This window comes from Microcebus murinus, chromosome 13, assembly GCF_040939455.1.
Source record: "Microcebus murinus isolate Inina chromosome 13, M.murinus_Inina_mat1.0, whole genome shotgun sequence".
Taxonomy (NCBI): Eukaryota; Metazoa; Chordata; class Mammalia; order Primates; family Cheirogaleidae; genus Microcebus; species Microcebus murinus.
Window position 1 is genome coordinate 24,684,964 of NC_134116.1, and position 8,355 is coordinate 24,693,318.

Sequence of the window (8,355 nt, forward strand, 5' to 3'; positions counted from 1 at the left end):
AGGCCTGGCTTGTGGGCCTGTCCCTGCGTCACTGAAGATCAATCCCTGACCATGTCAGGGAGTAGAGTGCTGGTCCTTAGTTGCCTATAGGGTGTTTAAGCAGGTTTGATGATCCTTTTGGGTTACCTCTGTTCTGCTGTCTTCACCTCTTCCCAGCATTGTGAATTCTGTTGGGTCCCCCACCTTAATATCTGAGATGGTGGGTGGTGCTTGTGAGTGCAAATTGGCCACACCTTGTTTGCTTGAGTTGGAAGACACAATGATGAACTATAGAGTTGTTCTCCCTGTCGTTGGTTGATGTTTGTGTTAAAGAACCTGCTGCTGTGCTGTTCTTTTGTGCCATGGTAGACTCTGGTCCTGCAGATGGAGTACTTGAGTGCCTCAAGCTTTAGGAGGGACCTAAAGCTCTTAGGGGGTTGCTTGGTCTCTATGACTACTCCAGTGGGGGGAGGAGCAAGGCAGTTTGTGACTAAGTTGAAGGAGGCTGAAAGGTTTTGCAAAGCCTCAGCAAGTCTCAGAAGTTGCTTTTCCAGCCATGGGGAGCTGCTGGTAGGAGGGTTAGGCCAAGGTCTCCAAATCCACTACAAGTCCTCAAAGGAAGAGGTGTGGGTCCCTTTATCTGCAGGAAACTCAGCCAGTTACACATGCCCACTGTAAAGAAGTGACCACTCAAGAACTTTTTGGAGCAAACTGCTCTCCCTATTGTAATGAGTGGGGAGAGGGGCCCCAGCACCTGTTAGCCAATGTGCCTGAGTGGAAAGCATTTGGTTGTTATGGAGCCAGGTGCTAGGCTATTCCTCTCCAAATGCCCCACCCTTATCCAATATGGTGGTTCTCTAGGGGGCGGATGATCCCTATCCCTCAGCACCCCACCATGCTCTCCCATTTGATATGTCTGCATGGGCTTTCTTTCCACCCGAGTCCAGGTCCCAGACTTTTCCCCTGAGTCTCCCTTTACCTCTCTTGTGTCCAAGAGCACTGGGACTGGCTTGCTTATCTAAGCCACCAGCATGTGACCCTGCCATAGAGAAGCTGGCATTCTTGAACTTTTCAGCTCAAACTACTCTTGCAGTTAAATGGGTGGGGGAGGGATCATGGCTTCCACTCAGCCTGAGCTCAAACTGCTTTCTTGGTTGCAGTAGTTAGGAGAGGTGCAGGAGAGGAAGCATCTGGATGGAAGAAACCCGACACTCCAGCCTCTCATGGGACTCTCCTGGGTGGAGCCCCTCATGGACTTCCCAAACACCTGGGTCTTGCTAGTTCACTGCTCTATTCCTTACTTGCTGCTGTGCCTGGGCTTATGAAGGGTGGAAAACCTTCCATAAGCTTAGTGGCCCACTGTTCACTGAAATATGCATAGGAGGTTGAGCGAAGTCTCCCTCTTACCCTTTCAAGAACCTCTCTGGGCTCAATCCTTGCTGATATCTTCTCCTGTTTATCTTCTTCCTTCTCAGCTTCACTGTTTTTCTCCATGGGGACCTCAGCTGCCTCTGTTATAACTCTCTGTTATCCCCACACCTAAGCTATAGCTCTTCTTTCCTCTCCTCAATCCAATATACTACCTTCCCACCAGAATGGTCCAACAAGTGATATCTCTAGTCAGCCATCTTGGCCCCTCCCATTATTAATGACTCACTTAGTACTGCAGACGTTTATTCCAACTTACAGGGTTAATTCTATTCTAGAGTTAATACATTTCATTCTATGGTTAATAGTAAAGATTAGTTGAGAAGAATCTAAACGAGAAAATTAGGAGTTAAGCCATATACTGGTTTATGGTTTTCAAACTCTGAATCAATGGTTTTCAAACTGTTTGATTGCAACTCACAGTAAAAATTTTTGTTTTATATGTAGTCACATACACATATAAAATTGAACTAAAAGTTTCACAAAACAATCCTCTTGCTAGCTATTTTGGACTCTGAAGTTTTATCGTCTTTTCTCTTTCATACACACACACAAAATGGTGGTCAAAAACTGCTAAACTAATTTCATGATCTGCTGATAGGGTGCAAACCAATTTGAAAAACACCTATAAGAGACAACTCTGTTGTTTATTAGATATAAAATGGCTAAACATGGGGCATTATTTATAAAATGAGGATATTCTACACTTGATCTTAGCCAAAAGGCTGAGAAGCGATAAATGAGGACATGTATTAGTTTCTCTCTAAGTCACTTAAATCAAGTGTCTGCTTTAAAAGTTAAAGGCCCCATCATGGATGATTTTAGCTGCCTTGTGAAGTGTTTCAGGGAAGCAGATCAACACTAGTTTAGGCCCTTTGATTCCTGAGTTATGTTGTAAGGACTGAAATCACACTAAAAATTCCTAAGATGGATAAAAAGATAAATAAATACATTTTTATTACAATGTCTAGTTTATTATAATATATATGTGAAAAACGCTGATGGATACATGTGTGTAGTGAGTTCACACATTCATTGAATAAATACGGAATAAGCTCCTACCATGTGCTCATCATAGTGTTCAACTGTGAACAAAATTGGAGGGAAAATCAGGTAAATTCTGGAGCACTTAAAGGAGCTTCTCTATGGAACCAAGACATCTAAAGACTATAATTTCTGGAAACATTCTGAAATTGACATTTATGCCCTCTACTGGAGTATGTCAGTTTACCATGTCTGGTCTAAGTGCAGCCTTGTGTCCGTGGGGCCTCCTTAAGGGCTTAAGTTGGAGGTGAGGGAGGGAGGGCATGTTTTAGGGGTGGCAGTTGAGGGTGGGACTGTGGAAAGCAAACACTTTTTAAGGAGTTATTCATATGGTTTTACCTTAGTAACTCTGTCCCAAAATTGCTCTAACATTTTGGAATATTTCTCATGCAAATACTTTGCTTTCACTTTTTAGAGATAGAGAATCATGAAAGTTTTCAAATTGGAAGGTAAAAACACGAACCTTTTCCATAAGCCTCTGTCAGTGCTTAAAGTTGTGGATATTTCTGTTTCTGATACTTATAAGATATTTAGGTATAGATAATATTATTTTAAGATTCACAGAAAAATCAGATTGTTTTCCTGACCTCCTCTTTTAGTCATTCGTTTTATTCATTCATTCATTACTATAAAAAATTATAGTAAGTGCAGTTAATTAGTTTCCTTGACAATCTATACTTCTAAGGAAAATCAGTAAATGCAAGCTTTTTCACCTTTTCTTATTTTAAATTTTGTTTATTTGAAAGTCTTTCTTGAGCACCTACTCTATGCTGCTTCGAAAAGAGGACATAAAGAAGAATTAGCTGAAGTCTTTGTGTAAGCATGCTGGCTTAATATATATAATAATGCTGTAAAAATGCCATATGGTTCTTATAGATTTGGCAACCATCATTCTTTTTAATAGTTTATAATCAATATGATACAAGTAGAGCTGTCATATATTGATGAAAATCTATGTAACATATAGTAATAGCTTAACTCACTAGTACTCAACTTCAGAATAACATGGAGGGCTTGTTGGAACACAGATTGTGGCCTCGTCCCTAGCATTGCTGATTCTGTGTGTCTGGAGTAGGATTTAAGAACTTGTATTTCTAACAAGTTTCCAAGTGAAGCTGATGTTGCTGGTCCCCCAAACACACTTTGATTTAAATCAAGGCTCCACAAACTGAAGCCCAGGGGCTAAATTCAGCTACCACCTGTTTTGTAAAAATAGCTTTATTGGAACACAGCCACATCCATTCCTATTGTCTATGGCTGCTTTTGTGCTGCTGTGACAGAGCTGAATAATTGTGACAGAAGAGACCTTCTGACCTACAAATCCTAAAATATCTACTACCTTGCCCTTCATGGAAAAAAATGCCGACTTCTGATTTAAATGGTCATAATATTATCATCTGGGATTCTCATTAAAAACTACTCTTATGACTTTTGGTTAATCTTGACAATCACAAATCCAAAGCAAGAATTACTTGTTGCTTCTTTGGGTAGGCAATATACAGCTTTAAGTATATAACCAAACAGGTTTCAGATAGTTTTGACTAAAAAGTAAAATAGAAATTCTTTCTCACTCCTACAGAGTCTGACTCTATTATTTGAAACATCAACTTTGAAATTCTAGATGTTTCATATTAGCAGGTTGTCTGTTGGCAAGAATATAGGGATAGTGGTTATTTTCAAAACAATTTTTTTCTGAAATAAATAATGGTAAGGTTTACTTCTTTCAGAATAAGGGTTTTAAGAAAGTGACTATTTACATAGTATTGGAAATGAAACTTATTCTCTTAAAATTAGTCAAAAACTATGTATGATCTATAAAATTGCCAGTTTTGAGGAAATGAACCTCTCCAGGAGGTCCTACCAGTTCTTCACTTGGTGATTGTTAGTGATGCACTATATCTGATCTGTGGATAACCAGAGTGCTGAATTCAGGTGGTTTAAAACCCCAGTAGAAGAACACGGTTGAGTCCTCTTGCATTTTGGAGAAAAGCTACTACCTCTTCAGCAAAAGTAATTATTTTCTTTTTGAGGAAAAACTTCTAGCTTTACTATTGGACCTTTATTGCTTAGATTGAATGCCTGACTGTGGTGGTTTTGCCACAGGTTAATTGATACTCCTCCATTGGAAGTCGGTGTCTATGTCCCTTCCACTTAAATATGGCTGAGCTGTGACTGTGTTAACCAATAGAGATGAGTGGAAGTGATGGTATGTGATTTCCAAGACAGGGACATAAAAGGTCATGCAGCTTCTGCTTTGGGGCTGGAGCACTGGCTTTTGGAACTTTGACCCATCATATAAGAAATCCAGATTCTCCCAGGGTACATGCTGTGAAGAAGTCTAAATCACTTGGAGAAGCTACACAAAGGACTTTTATCAGGGGCACTTTGTCCTTTGTGTAGCTTCTCCAAGTCATTCCAGCCCAGGCCCCAGACATGTATGTGGAAGAAACCTCCAGATGATTTCAGCTTCCAGCTGTTTGTATCTCTTGTTATTCAAATATTTTCAGCGGAGACTTCAAGCATTATGAAGGAAAAAACCTATACAGCCCTTATAAAATAGTATCCTTATAAAAAGAAGACAAGAGACACCAGGGGTTGTTCAAGTGTACAGAGGGCTAACCATGTGAAGAGGCAGAAAGAGGCAGCCATCTGCAAGCCCAAGAGAGAGGCCTCAGAGGAAACCAACCATGCTGGCATCTTGAACTTAGACATTTAGCCTCTAGAATCATGAGAAATTACATTTCTGTTGTTTAAGACAAAACAAACAACAAGCAAACAAACAAAAAACCAAATCTATCCAAACCATATATTCTCTGAATTCTTAAACCACAGATATGTTAAATATTCAGAGGTAGTTTACTGGGCAGCAATAGAAAACTGGAAAAAATTTGGTACTAGGAGTGGGGTGTGGTATAACAAGACCTAAATAATGGGACATTGTTCTGGGGACAGAATGTGCATGAATGTCTAAAAGGCCTCAAGGAGGCTTCAAGAAATGCTTCAAGAAAAGTTCGGAAAATGCTACATAAAGCTAAAGGAAAAGGACTCTTGTTACATAGTGATGGAAAGTTGGCAATATTGCTGGTTGCAGCATTGTGGAAAATTGATCTAAAGAGATTTCTAGGCAGAGTATTGAAGCTACCACTTGACTTCTTTTTTTCTGTCCATTATAAAATACAAGAGAATAGAAATAAAATAAAGTATACATTTTCATTTTCCAATAGAATTTAGAAGAAAAACAGAGGGCTCAGAAAGGTCTTTCTAGCCTGTAAAGGGCAATATAAGAAAGGACTTCAGGGCAAAAATTAAATCCAGGATATTGTCAGTAAAATGTGGTTTCAGAATAAAGAGGAAGGGATATTGGAAGTAGCAGAGAATGATATGCCTATAAGAACAGAGTTCTTGACTTATTTTACCAATAACTCATATACTACCCTTATTCTTACCTACTGTTATTTTATGCTTGGTGAACTTTCACTTTTGTAAATGATAATTTTACTAGCTTTACTTTGAACCTACTTTTATTATCTTGGAGATATAGAACCAACAGGGAAGCCTTCAAACTATATGTGTTTGTATGACTTATATTCTGACTATTTTAGGGAAGGCAGTGCTGGAACTCAGTCTGAAGCTGCTGAAAATTGCTTGGCCATTCTTCACATTTCTCAAGGGAGTGGATAAGGTTATGATAATAGTTATTTGGTAATCGTGTTTCTTTGTCTAAATCATTTTAAAGGAGACCAAGGAAGGTTAAATGCATTTATTTAGGAAAGAAAAAAATAAGGAACTCAATAAAGCATATCTTTTTTCTTCTTTCTTTTCTCCACCAACCTTACAAGCTAAAAAATTACACTTAAAATACCAAGATAATGAAACTGAATATATATGTGTGCGTGTGTATCAGAAAACACTAGTTATGTTTTTATGGCAATGATTAAATGTAGGTACTTATTTTACTGGATAATTTGTAGAGAAAATGATACATACTAAATATGTAGGATAGTTAATACTGTAATGCTATTTCATTTTTTGAAACTTCCCTAGATATTAAAATGTAGAGCTAAAAATAAATGCATAATTCCACATCTCAAATAACAGGGACTGACTAATCAGCCGTGTAATGCTAACCTTAGCATCTTAAAGATTTTAAAGTTATTGAATGTTCCCAATAATATCAATGAGTTGTCTAATCATTTAATATAAGGGTATACATCTCACTTTTAGTAAGATTTCTCAATGTTTAATTTTGGCAAGTAATAATGGACCCAACTGATTAGTCATATTATCACTGGGCCATTCGCATATATAATACTAGTATTTATAATTTAACAACACAGCATCTGATGTCAGGTATTAATAAATGCTTTTTAAAGCAAGTAATTTGCAATTGGCATTAAGTAATTGATATTTAATGGTGTAACCAGTTAAACTGCCATAATTGAGGATATTTACTTTTTGCTTTACGTAGGGAACTGAATGTGGTAGGTAGCTAGTCCATGGTGGTCTTCTGCGAGAATGACCCATGATTAATATGTTTGTAAACCAGTGCTCTCTATCAATCACAGTGAAACAATTTAAGAGGTGAAAGGAAACAAAGAGTTAATTAGGACTGTAAATAATTGAAATATTTACAGTCCTAAGCTTTAGGGAGCCTAAGTAATTTTTTGGAGGCCACTCAGATAAGTGTAATAGGAATTAGTGTCCACTGTCTGGGGGATGGACATGCTTGAAGCTCTGACTCAGGTGGGGCAAAGGAAATATATGTAACCTAAACATTTGTACCCCCATAATATGCTGAGATAAAACAAATAAATAAATAAATAAAATTATGTTGTACTGTACAACATTAATCTGTCATTTGAATGATTAAAATTTGAGTTGAAAATAGCATCAAAAGTGTCTTCATGGTGGGCAGAAAAAGAAGAAACAATAAAATGTATTATGTGTCCCATCAATAAAACTTTGTATTTGAAATGAAAAAGTAGAAAACTATTTTTTAAATATAGTTAATTTAAAAAACAGGAAAGCAATAGTGTCTTAGTTTGCTGCTATAATAAAATACCACAGACTGAATAATTTATAAAGAAAAGAAATGTATTTAGCTCATGGTTCTGGAGGCTGGAAAGACCAAAACCAGGGTGCCATATCTGGTGAGGGCCTTTGTGCTGCTTCATAACGTGGTAGGAGGCATCACATGGTGAGAGAGGAAAAGAGTACAGGAGACAGAGAAGAGAATCAGGCTGAACTCATCGTTTTATAAGGAGCCCATTCTCACAATAATGGTATTAATAGACTTTATAAGGGCAGAGCCCTCATTACTTAATCACCTCTTAAAAGTTCACCTCTGAATACCATCAAAATGGTAATTAGATTCCAACATGAGTTTTGGAGGGGACATTCAAACCATCACAGATATCAAAATTTAAAAATGTAGCATTATCTTGAATGTTTGTGCTTAATTTGATGAGTTCCAAATTAGCGTGTCCTTTCTTGCCTAGGACTCTGAACATCTTAAGAAATAAAACACCAAATATTAAATCAGTATTACTAATAGAGATTAGGTTGAAAGGTGTGCTATGGTGTGAGATGCAAATGGGATTTCTAACATAAGCTGTAGAATTAGACAATCTTACAAATCCAAGCACTACTAATAATTCTTCCTATACTTAAGAAATTTAGATATGGATGTTACACCATCATCTTAAAATGAAAGAAAGTGAATTTCTTTATTATCTATTCAAAATCAGTTCTTCCCCATGACTTCTGTATTTTTCTTTGCGACAATATTCAACACTGTTCTTCTGGGATTTCAGATCTAAATTTCTCAGAATCATCAATGATGTATCTTCTCCCTTAATTGAGATGAAAAACATGGCTAATCCTTCACTGAAAGTATCTATATAT

At 37.4% G+C, this 8,355-nt stretch overlaps 1 pseudogene; it reads right to left on the reverse strand.

The window, feature by feature from the left end:
* Positions 1–1,982: 1,982 nt before the first annotated feature.
* LOC142875254 (uncharacterized) lies at positions 1,983–2,144 on the reverse strand (annotated as a pseudogene).
* Positions 2,145–8,355: the final 6,211 nt, after the last annotated feature.